Source organism: Ochotona princeps, chromosome 25, assembly GCF_030435755.1.
Source record: "Ochotona princeps isolate mOchPri1 chromosome 25, mOchPri1.hap1, whole genome shotgun sequence".
In the NCBI taxonomy this organism is placed as follows: domain Eukaryota; kingdom Metazoa; phylum Chordata; class Mammalia; order Lagomorpha; family Ochotonidae; genus Ochotona; species Ochotona princeps.
The window spans coordinates 29,405,731-29,418,859 of NC_080856.1; positions in this window are offsets into that span (position 1 = coordinate 29,405,731).

Genomic DNA, 13,129 nt, shown 5'->3' on the forward strand with positions numbered 1-13,129 from the left:
CACTCTGGCTATTTCTGCTCTTCCAGGTCAGCGCAAACACTATGGGAATCATATTAAAGGATAGTTGGAAATACATGTTTCCATTCTCCCCACGCTCCTAACGTATTGGCAAGCCTCACTTCACTACAATAACCTGTTTCCCAGGAACTAGAAGTTATACGCATGTCCAATTTGGCTATCCCAAGTGTGACACCATTGTCCTGCATTATCCTTGGAGCATATATTAATAAAAGACATAAAGCTTGTGTTGGTATGAATTACATGTAATTCCATAGCATGAATTTGTAAAGCTTTGTTTTACGACTCACTGTGAATCAATATTAGGTTGTGACGTTTTACTGTTACAAATATTGTTTGCATTTAAAATATATTTACATGGATAAGAGCTCTTCAAGAAGTTCCTTGGAACCTGTATTATAAAAAATGTGACTGAATTTCAATTTTTTTTTGCCTAAAATTAATCATTTAAGTTCATTTTTCCAGGACTTTTCTAAAATAGCTTTGTATGTATCTGTACACTATATATAAGATTATTTCCACAAGAAATATTTATACAGTTGCCATAAAAAAACTTATATGTTCAAATTTTAGTTCCCAGAGAGGTCTTTCCAAATCACCTGGAATCAGTTTCTGTTTTTATGGAGACTATAGGATAATACTGCTTTTTCAGTAACACTAAAACTAGACCTTTGTATTTTTGTCCATCTAATGAGCAGAAAGTTACGTCGCACAACTTTTATTATATTCATTTGTGATTTTAGTTTCTACTGTGAATAGTGCATTTGTATTTACTTGTATTTTTCCCAAATTAACAATGAATTTATATATGATACTTTGTTATACACACACAAATATACAGTAGCATGTTAGCAGCATTTTATTTTAAAGATTTATTCACTTTTGTTGGAAAGGCCGGTTATCAGAGAGAAGGAGAGAGAGAGAGAGATTCTCAATCCTCTGGTTCACTCTCCAAGTACCTGCAATGGCTGGAGTTGCGCCAGTCCGAAGCCAGGAGCCAGGAGCTTCTTCCAGGTCTCCCACATGTGCGCAGGATCCCAAGGCTTTGGGCCGTCCTCTGCTGCTTTCCCAGGCCACAAGCAGGGAGCTGGCTGGAAAGTGGGATAATCGGACATGATGTGGCACCCATATGGGATCCTGGCTCATGCAAGGCAAGGATTAAGCCACCAGGCTGTCATATTAGGCTCCTTAGCAGAATTTTTATGTCTTATTTAACATGTATTGTCAAAACACTCAGGCTGATTTTCTTCTATTTTTATAATAACGATGATGTATTTGTAGCTTTTTTGCTTTTAAATTTCCAAACAATATTTACTATGTATAGCATGTTTTAAAAAATGTTTTATACAATGTATTTTAATATATGTATATGCATTGTAAAGTCAATGGAGTTAATGCTATATGTTATGTCATGTGACTATTTTTGTTTTCAGAAATTTAAAAAATGTGTTCTCCGTTTTTCTAGAATACCATGTGTTACTATTAAGTGAACCATAAGGTATAGTAACTCTCAAGGTCTATTTACTCTTGAAGATTCACTTATTTTTATTTCAAAGGTGGATTTACAGAGAGAAAGAGGGACAGAGAGATCTTCCATTGACTGGTCACAGCCTGAATGGCCACAATGGCTTGAGCTGAGCGGATTGGAGGCCAGGAGCTTCTGCCAGGTTTCCCATGTGGATGCAGGGGCCAAGGACTTGAGTCATCCTCTGCTGATTTCCCAGGCCATTAACAGGGAGCAGGAGCAGAGCAGCTTGAAAACAAAGCAGTGCCATGTGGCATGCTTTTTTGTTGTTGTTGTTGTTGCCAAGATCCAAAGGAAAAAAAATTTATTTACAATAGAGAATTTTATTTGAAACATGCATTTCTTTTTAAAACAAATCAACAAATGCAGATCAAGTTCAACTCGTTAAGGCAAGAGTCCCTATGCACGCTGTACAGGTTCACGCGAGGTCCGAAAGGGCTCACCCTGGGAACTTGGCACAAAGTAAGGCCAGGGCAGCACTGCTGTCTTTCAGAGAATCGGATGATCTCCCTGATTCAGGAGCTCTGCGGTCAGCTTGCTATGAATGACAGGAGGAAAATGCAAACGGATAGCAAGAAATTCTGATAGCGTCCTTAGTACCGCGATAAGATCAACTTTATTTAGAAAGGAAATACAGTAGTGCATACAAAAATGTGAGACCACCTGTCCGTGGAACCAGGAGCACAGCAGTGTGCTCACGGTCGTATTGCACGCAACGGTCAAGTCCAGACGTTGGGGTCAAAGTTAGCTCTTCCCCAGCGTCCTCTCCAGCGCATCCACTCTCCAGCTGCTCCTTCCGCAGGCTGGCCTGGTAGGCGGCCTGCTCCTGCTGGGCCTTGCCTCGGACCTGGGCGATCTCAGCGTTGGCCCTGTCCAGCTTTTCCTCCGCGTGCACCTTCAGGGCCTGGTACCTCTGCTCCTCCTTCTTGACACGGGACAAGTACTCCTGTGCACACTTCTTTAGTACCTCCTCATTCTTGCGGAAGCCTTCTAAGACTTCCTTCATCTTCTCGTATCTCCGGAACAGGTCAGCCAGGGACTTCTCCACAGAGTTCAGTTCAGGTCAGCTCTGTACCACAGTGTCTGCCCTAGGCCTATTTTGTTGATCGCTACTGCTGACAGATTCCCTAAGTGCGGGATGCAGGGATGTAGCACAGTTTAGTGGTTAGGCATCTGGCTGAACCAGCTTAGAGTTCAGGCTATGTCAGACGCTTGTGGTGTGACAACAGAAAACTTTGTTATCTGTGGGCCCGTGTGTTTTTCCTTTGGGAAAATAAATGTAATGAAAATACTCCGCTTGTAGAATTGTTGCGAAGTTCAGAAAGCATGATAATGTATCTAACAAAGCATGATGTCTTAGCTTTCCCAAGCTTTCAACTAATACTAACTATAAAATTATTTACAATATAGGAACTATAGGCACAAAATTAAACATTGAAGTTTTATCCTATATCCCAGTAACATTCCCATTGTAGGTTATTCTGAGTAATAGCCAATAAAGCTAATAAAACTTTCTCTTAGAGTGGGAATTTCACACTCTATTTTAGCATCTTATGAAGTCCTTATTTCCTAGACCATTAAAATTTTTAACTCATTCATCGACTCAGTGCTGAATGCCAGAGATTCAATTCCTTCATAAAAAGTCCAGTTCACTTTACTTGGATGCAATTTGTTTTACATTTTTTAAAGACATGAAAATCCAAATTTGTATGACATGTCAAGAACTACCATAGACGGAGAATTAAAAAATAAAAATAAAGCTTAAAGACTTTAAAATGTGGGGCCAGACTGTGGTGCTGCAGGGTAAGTCACAGTTGGTGACTCCAGTATCCAAGCTGCTGTGCGGATGTTCTGACTTCCTGCTAATGTGCCTTGGGAGGCAGTCAAAGATGACCGAGAAACTTAGATACTTCATTTTGCCTGTGCTGCCCACGTGCGAGACCAGATGGAGTTCCTGGCCCCTGGCTTCGGCTTGACCCAGCTTTGGCTGATATCACTACCTGGGGAGGGAACCAGTGGATGGAAGATCTCTCTCTGTCTCCCCTCACTTTCTGTCATTCACCTCTCAAATAAATAAATAAATAAATAAATGGTTAACAAAATAGTCACTTCCAGTTTTTCGTTTTCCATACTTGGCAAGTGAAGCCTAGAGAAGTTAAGTGACTCTTCTTAGGGCTCAGAAAAAGTAAATAGGAATGAAGACCCAGACATTATGGTTGGCAAAATCATACTGTACGTGAGTTTACAAATTCTTTTCTGTGTATAAACCAAAGGAAATGAAACCACCACTTTATAAGTTGGCTATACCCATTGAAGCCCCATTCATGTTAGTCAAGATATGAAAACAGCCTATGTGTCCATCAATGCATGAATAGATTAGAAAAATGTGGAACATTTCCTGTATATACACACACACAGTGGATTAATATTCAACATTACAAAGGGAAGAGATATAGTCATTTGCCACAATGTGGCTATGGATGGAGCCAGAGGACATTATGCTGAGTGATATAAGATAGACACAGAAAGAACACATACATCTTTATAGATTATATGTAAAATTTTTAAAAAGTCAAATATATAGAGAACAAACCTATGGCAGGCTTTGAATTGAGAAGGGAATGAAGAGATGTAAGTAATACGATATCAAGCAGCAAACAGGACAGGAAGAACAGGTTAGAGTAGGTCAAGAAGGCTATGGTTCATAATAACGTAGCCAGGAAATTTGCTAAATACGTAGATGATAACTCTCCTTCTGCCTCAGAAGGAAAATGGGTAGTTATGTAAAGTAGTGGCTGTTAATTTGTTCCACTAAAGTAACCATTATGTGTATTCATATATATGTGTATTTATATATATAGAATGCATATTTATATATGTGTGCCTATATAATGTGTATTTACATATGTATTTATGTATGTAAATAAAATTATAACATTAGGTCATATACCTTAAACATATACAATACATTGACTTAAAAAATTAAAAACAGGGGTGGTTGTTGGGGTAGAGTGGATTAAGTCACTGCCCACACTAACTTTGTTCAATGTGGGCACTGGTTTGAATCCTGGAAGCTTCACTTCTGATCCAGCTCCCTGCTAATGCCCTTGAGAGAGCAGTGGATGATGCTTGGGCCACTGTCATCCCTGTGGGAGACCTGGATGGAGCTCTTGGCACCTGACTTTGGCTTGGCCCAACCCCAGCTGGGACAGCCATTTCGGGCGTGCATCAGCAGATGGAAAAACTCTCTTTCTCTCTTTCTCTCTATAATTGTCTTTCAAGTAACTTAATGAATATTGCAAATTTTAAAACAGATATATGAATTTTTTGAGTACAGGTAAAACTGAGCTACTACTATTTAAATTTAGTTTGTTAAGGGACATCAGACCCCTCCCAGCTGTTTGGAAAGATGGTACAGACCAGGTTGAGAGAGGCACCACCTCAAAGCCCTTTCGTTTATCTCCCCACAACAACCCATATTTAGCAATGACTCTCTACACTCAAACAGTCACCAACAATCCTGTGTGGGTGGTTGGAAACCCCTGGCCCAAATGCCAAACATGCTGTGGCTGCCAATTTCAGGTGCAAGTGAAAGAACCATGACACATAGGTTCCCATCCCTGTCGTTCCCAGTAACAGTGATGGCCCATGATCGTCTCCACCCTCCTGTCAGAGTTCGTAAGAGCAGCACCGTCATGTAACTTCCTGGCTGGCACTGCACCATCCTGGCTTTCCAGAATCGCAGGTTCCGCAGAGTGGCACACAATTTTGCAAAGCCAATAACCCCTACTCTCCATGCTGAAAATAATAAACATTGCCTGTATTTTTTTTTATATAGTAAGTGCTTACTTTCTACCCTAGTTTTTTTTTTTTCTTCTCCAGTCACATGGCAGTAACATGTTCTTATTTATCAACATCTATTACATAAGAATATGCTAAAACCGAGAGTTGAATAAATCTAATAAACCAGACGATGTCTCACTCTAAGAGGATGCAGGGGGGCTTGATACCACCTGTGATGCCAGCATCATGTATGGGCACTGGTTTGGGTCCATCTGATCCACTTCTGATCCAGCTCCCTAAATGCTTCTGGGAAAGCAGTGGAGGATGGCCCACTTTTTTATACTGCCTCCAACACAGCAAATGCCAAATATTTATCAACTACAATTAGACATCCTCCATTCTATGACTCACAATTCCAGGGGATTTAGAAATCAGAAGAGAGAATCACTGAGTATGGAAGTAAAATCACCAGTTAAGAGTGCCCTTTATTGAACATGTATTTGTTGAATGTTCTCTACATGCTAGGAATGTCTATATGTTGGGGATAAACAGATAATTCTTGTCCTTCCTTTTGGAGAAATAATATCTATAAATGAGAAGCTCACTATACATCTCACGCCAAGGATTATAAAAAGTTAGGAGCCAAAAATAAAATCTGCAGTACTCTGGCTTGAGAGAAGACTCCTATGTTTTGGCAGTGGATAGGTTGGTATCAAGTTCAAAGAGAGAGAGAGCTTTGCAGTGGGGTTGGCCAACTGACTTGTAGGCACACTGTGTGTGTATCACAAGTCAGACCTCGGGTCAGACTGTTCCCTCCAAGGGTGAGTAATTTCCCATGCTTTGATATACTCTTCCTGCCTAAAGAGCAGATCAGGAGGTTTAGCTGCCCGGACAGGATTAAAATGATTTCCAGCAGGATGGTGATCATGACAGTGGTATCTTATGTTTGCATAGCACTTTCAACCTTCAAACTGTGGCCATTTGCAGTTACTTTTTGGACGTTTTCTTTAGCCCTCTGGGCGAAGTCAAAGCGGCTCCTATGAAGGATGATTTATGAATGAGAGAGACTTAGGCAGTTTTAGGGACTTTCCTGGCAAGAGGATAGCCAGCAAATGGTAGACCTAGGACTAGAACCAGTTTGCAGCTATAGATCTCCCATGTTTAAGGGATAGGCAGTGTGTTATGTAGGACAATACCTCATACAGCATTTGGGGCCCACACAGGTGTCTCCCTGACCATGGTTTCTGCACCCCAGCATTTTTTACTAACTTGAGCCAGGCAGCTTTCTTCTTTTGAGACATACCCCTGGAATTACAGGTATTTGCCCAGGTCCTGCTGCTTAAATGCATCCCTCCGAATGTTGCAATGCCACATAACTAAATAGCCACTTAAGAACTACCTTAAGAAATATTGGAATTGCAAGTCATCCATGTATATTCAGGTTGGATACATTTCAAGAACACTTTCACCTGCTCTTCAATTGCAGAACCTCCCATGTGGTTGCAGGGTCCCAAGGCTTTGCAGTGTCCCAGTCCTCAATTTAAAATTGTAATTCCAATCTTGTTCTTTCAATTTTTTTTTTATTCCTTGTCCTGCCAGTTAAGAGGCTGTTCTTTCAGAAGTGGTCCTTGGAGCCATAATCTTTTCTTACTTGGTCATCATCGTTTTGTGCGTGGATATGACTAATCCGTAACCTCTGGCAAATATAAGTACTTTTCTGGATGGAGCCTGTCTTTGGCTTCTCCTCTCACATCCTTGTGGAATTTCTTGATTTCTTTGATACATCTAATACAAACTTCTATAGTGGTGTTGAATATTGGTTTGAAAATCAAATTGCCTAAGTTTGATCCAAGAGTAGAGATGCATTAGTCTTAAGCATTAAGATACTTTTTTCTCACCCAAAAGTGAGTGCACTGCCTTCTTTGAAGGGTTGATATGAAGATATAAGTGATGTTTATAAGGAGTTATGACAAGAGTCTCACCAAGTGTTAGGGAGGCTTGTGTAGATGTGTGTGTGTGTGTGTGTGTGTGTGTGTGTGTGTGTGTGCAGGAGGGATGTGTGCACATGCGTATAAATATGTCAGTGATCCGTGGAAATAAAGATGTCCCATGACACTCTCTGCCTTCTGTTTTCCTGCTGCTCTGAATCGCCTTTGCCACCTTGCCCGTAGAACTAAACAACCAGGATGAGAAGACTCACATGAAAAAATGTTTGGTTATCCTGTCCTCATCATGGCACATGTTAGATGGAAAAGAAGCCCACATTCACCTAACATGCACTGCATTAGCATACATTACTATAATAATGACCTAAAATACACTGATCAAGTAGAGAAGGCATGGGGAGCCAGCTTGTTTGGACATACCATTTTCCATTTGCTGAATATTTTAATTCATAAACAAGACGCCGATTTGTGATGCTGATAAAATAAGGCTATCACTGTATCGTACTTATTGATGGCATAAAGTAAGTACTTAATGCTTGCTGTTATTATTAACAGTAAACTATGTTTTCACTGGTTACCTCTGCCTGAGGCTTCTGCCCTCACTCAGCAATGAAAGTTGAGTTATGGCACTTCCTGACTTGCCCCAGAGAAAAACATGTGTTTATTCAAAGCAAATACTAGGCACGAATGCCCAATCGTGGGGAATACTGGAAAATAGATTGTGTTCTGTAATTCCCTGAAATTAACAGAGGAATGTTTTGTGGATTCACTCCCTAACTACAGAAATAAGAATTTTGGATTATAGACTTTAATCAAGAAAAGTCATTTTTAACCCAACAGGTTCTAACCCTTCTCAAACAGTTGTAGTGTTTGTAAAAGGAGATTGAATTGGGCCCAGCACAACGGCTCCGTTGGATGCGCATGTGATCTAAGGATTCTAAATATGGTTGACTGTGGGGGGGATATTTGCCAAAAAAACAGATGAAGGACAAAGAGGGGAAATGAGCCATGATGGACAGTGATGACCAGCACCTCCCCACACTGTCCAAGGGAGTCTTGCCTGCTGGCACAAATGTAGGAGGGGAAAATGAGGAGGGACAAATGGGAGGGAAAGGGGGAATCCCTATTTCTATAAAACCCCACCTTGGAAATATAACAAACATAATTGAAAAATAAGAAAAGAGGGCTGATTGAATAAATGAACATACCTTAGCGCCATGAGAGTTCAAAATCTGATTTTTTTTTTATAGGATGGGATGCTTATGACCAATGAGCTGATCTACTCATTTTCACAAGTTCTGATACTTAGTTAATGTGTGTTGAGTGAACAAATTGGTGACTAGTATGAATGACAAAGATTGACTTTTGGATTGGATTGCAAATTTTAGCTTGCTTAAATCTCTCCGACTTTAATTGTACCCAATTGTTTTAAAAACAAAGAAGTAAAGATTTTTTCGTGCTTGATAAGAATAACTGTAATATGTAACTTCCATTTTATTTTTTTCCTTTATAGTTCATTCTACATGACACTAAAAATATCTTACTTGAACTCAAATGGTTTATTTGCCCAATGTTTGCCAGAGGTGAGAGGCTAAAATGCAAATTAAATAGCACTCAGTTCTATTTACCATTCAGTATGTCGTTCAAGCATTCTTTTACACTTTATATATTCTCCATGCATGTGTAAGTTAGGCATTTAAACATTTGTAAGATTACTTGATGACTCATAAACCATCCAGGATTTCACAGTGAATAGCTAAGATTAAAATGACTTCCTTGCACATGAGTGAACTTGTTGGTACTAGATGAAGCCTATGTTCTAGAAAATAAAACTTCAACTACGACAAGCTGAAAAACTGTTTCCTAATATTTTATGCATGTGTCATAGAGTGTGCCTAAAATGAGAGCTATTTTTAAATTTCTGAGCTCAAATGAAGTAGTAGAATGTTTGTTTCCATGTAAATAAGGAACATCTCTTCCAGCTAACATGCTCAATAAAACCCTGCTTTAGTTTGTCTTGGTAGCTGTCTCCCACAGCCTTGTTCTTACACATCATCGTACCATGTTCTGTGTTGATATATCTTTCCTCCTCTGAATCTCTTTTCTGAAACTCTTCTACATTCTTAGTGTTCTTTATGTGTCCTCTAAAATTTCCCACTCTCAAAAGTTCTACCCTCTCAATTAGCTTTGTCACAGTGGTTCCAGGGACTTGACAATAGTTTGAATGTTTGAATGATTTCTTCACAATTCTGATGACATAAGGCTGCAGCAATACAAGTGAGTGCAACAGCCTAGCTCAACCATGCATGCCCCCAGCACAGCTGTTGAGTGCACCAGTGGGCCACTGGCAATGTTGTTTGTCCCAGCCCAGGTCCCCCAGGTGGGCCAGGTGCCTTGGCCTGATCCAAACATGCCCTCTGGTTTACCCACTCTAGATAATTCCAACCTTCAAATGCAGTGGCATGGTCCATGGAATACTCTAGAAATTATGCCTCCTCTGTCACACATACCCTCAGCTGCTCCTACTCCAACAGGTCTTCAGACTCCCTTCCCTGGGCAATTTGCAGCGCCTCCAGAAGGGGTGCCATGGTCGTGTGTTCTGTGCTAAAGCTTCCTGTCTTCCCCACATACCTTAAAAAAAAATTAGAATAGGCAACTATGCTGTCACACTGGTTTAATTAACACAGATTTGGTATTAACCAATCCCACAGTGCCTGTCGTCTTTTAGCCCAGTGATGTAACACTTGTCTAGACACAAGTTAACCTAAGCAGTTGTGTACAGCTGGGAAATAATGAGTTTCTCACAGTATAATTTGTGGCCCTCTGGAATTGTGTTATTAATAATAGGAAAAGATTTCCTACCTACTATATTTTGGGAACAGGATCACCTGTGTTCTAGCTCCACCATGAGAAAAACATATTTGTTTGGGGGCACAAAAGTGTCCTTGATCACAGAAAAACCCCAAAACACAGAAGGCACATCAACATTAGAATGTTTTACTTTTTTAATATTCAGGTAAACTGCAACTGATCTAAATTATCTAAATGATAAAAATGTGGAATTGCATGAAAGCAATCTTGGTAAGACATATTCCTTGTATTTCTTACCATTTAAGCATGTTATAAAAATCATTTTAGGGTACCAAAGAAAAATTTAGAATGAAGCTAAGTTAAATTTAAAATGTTACGATACCAAACAAGCTAAAAGGAAATCTTTCAATGCAAATTATGGGCTTTCTCTTTCTTCTCAAGTTGTGTTAAATTCAGTGTATAAAATCTGTCAGAGTGAACCATGAGCATAAATGTAACAATTACATACAAAAGTACATCTTCAGAATACAACCGTATTTTAATTGAAATGAATATGCTCATATCATAAAAATAAAAATAACAAACACGAACAAGGTTTACATTATAAGCCAACAAATTGAAATTAGCAAAGTGCCTTTTAGGAGCCAATCAGAAACTGAAACTCCATGTGAAAAATGGTTTTGGAGAATGTATTTCTATATACTACATCTTAAGAACATGGACTTTAAACACAGTTTATGAATTTACAAATGAAAAATTGGCTCAGATGAACAGTAATTCAGTGTGAAGATAGACTTAAATTGAAGTTTAGGAAAAAGCTGACCCACATAACCGTCAATATCTAAAACACAAAAGTGGATTCTGTTAAAATCAAGCTGAAATAACTTCTATGTTGACAATAATAACTATTTACGAATATCGTAAGTGATAAATGTGAAGACACCTCAAACACTCATGGGAAAATGCAACTAAAGGTTTAGTTTGATGCCTCAAATCTTGAAATTTGTGTGCGTTTTTAATAAATTTGCATTCCCCATTAAGTTTTTGAAGACCCATTCATATGTAGGAACTCAGCATAAAAACAATGCATTCTGCAGTAATTAAAGTGAAAGCATTTACACTGGGTGGTTACATCGCTATATATTTAAATCTCAGGGATTTGGGGATTTATCTATTATCAATTACACAGTGTTGGCCTAATGTGTGTTATTTGACATTATTATGGTGATAATCCATTCACATTGTAAGTAGTATCAAACCACTGCATGGTTTTTTTTTTCTTACAGTTGAATGAATCATGGTTTATTTTATATAGTACTTGATTTCTCTTTGAAGATATTCGCTTTTCCTTGAAGCTCTTAACTCAATCATCATATAATAATAAATTGAGCACATAGGAAAAGTATTCAAAAAATAGTTTGGTGCATTCTATTAAGTCTAATTAAAGTCTAAATTACTTTATAAATTATTTTTCTTTATGTTGCATGTAAACATTGAACCCGACAACACTCACAGGTACTGAGGCTTAGAATAGGTTGGACAGGTCCAAGCTGCAACACCTGCATGTGCATCCTAAAACAGGGTGTGGGGTGGGCCGGCCTACAACATCATCCAGCTCATACAAGGGCCAAGATGGAGGGGAAGCTATGCTGAGCAAGAGCCTAGCACCGGCTGACACATGTAAGATCTGGATCTGGTTGTGGCCCAAGTAGGAGCACCTGGGAAACGCCCCTATGGGGTCATAGCTCCCACTGGTGAACACATGGTCCAGAACTAGGGATTGGGCAACCTGGTTGAAGCAGCCCCATCCTTTGGCAAGTGTGTGGGTTGATTTTTGACGGGGATGGATTGGGCAGGGCCGAGAAAACCTTAGCCCACTGGCAAGTGCAGAAACCAGGCTGGAGTACAGATTATCCCTGGCCAGGGGATCACACCTACTGGTTTACATGAGCCAGGGATAGGAATAGACTGAACAGGGCCAGGCTGCAGCATCTGCCAGTGAGTTGGGAGTGGGGGCTGGCTGGGTCAGGTCAGGCTGTGGCATCTGAAGGCAAAGGCTAAGACATTCCTGTTCCCATCTAAAGGGACGCCCTGGCAAAGGAGTAATTCCTATTGGTGAGTGTGAGGACCAGGGTGGAGGCTGCGGTTTGGTCTGGATATGGCTGCAGGGTACCTCAGCATGGGTGTGGGCTGGGTCTGGGATGCACTGGACTGGGCTAGACTCCAGCACCTACTGGTACTCGTGAGAACCAGCGAGTGTGTAGGACGGGCTAGCCTAGGTCTCTTCTCTTGCTAAGCCATGTTTGAACCATGTCTGGGTGTAGACCAGGCTTGGCTGGGCTTAGCATCCAACAACAACTGGAATGGGTGAGGGCTGGTCAGGAAAGGCTACTGTTCCTATGGGACAGAAGGTGGGCTAAGTAGGTCTGGCTCATCGACCCACTGGGGTGAGCAAGATCTGGCATTAGGAGAGACCTGATGGAGGAGCTTAGGTAATTCCTCTGTCAGGACACACTCCCTATAGGTGAATGCAAGAACCAAGACAGGGAGCAGCCCAAATCAGGCCAAAATACGGTACCAACCAGCATACCTTTGGAGCAGGTCACGGGCAGGTCAGGGGCAGGCCAGCCTTGGGTCAGTTCACAACCGCTGGTGAATCCAAGCATCAGAATGGAGTATGGATCAGGCCGAGTTTGGATGCAATACCAGCCAGTCAACATTAGGGGATAGCGGGGCTGGGTTAGGCTCTAGCCCACACCAGCATGAGCTGGAATTGGGGATGGGCCAGGTCTGCCAGACTATAGCACCCACTGGCAAATGTCGCGGTGAGACAGGCTGTGCTGCAGCACCCAACAAGCACATGTGAAACTCGGAGGGTGGGGGTGGGGATGGACTCAGAGGGGGACCCACTGGTGAGCATGAGAGCTGGGATCGGGGCAGACCAGGCTGGGTAGAGCCACAGCATTGAATGGCCTACATGTGAGCAGGATCAGGGGAAGGCCAAGCTGGCCTGACTTTATTTCCTGGTACATGCAAAAGCCAGAGT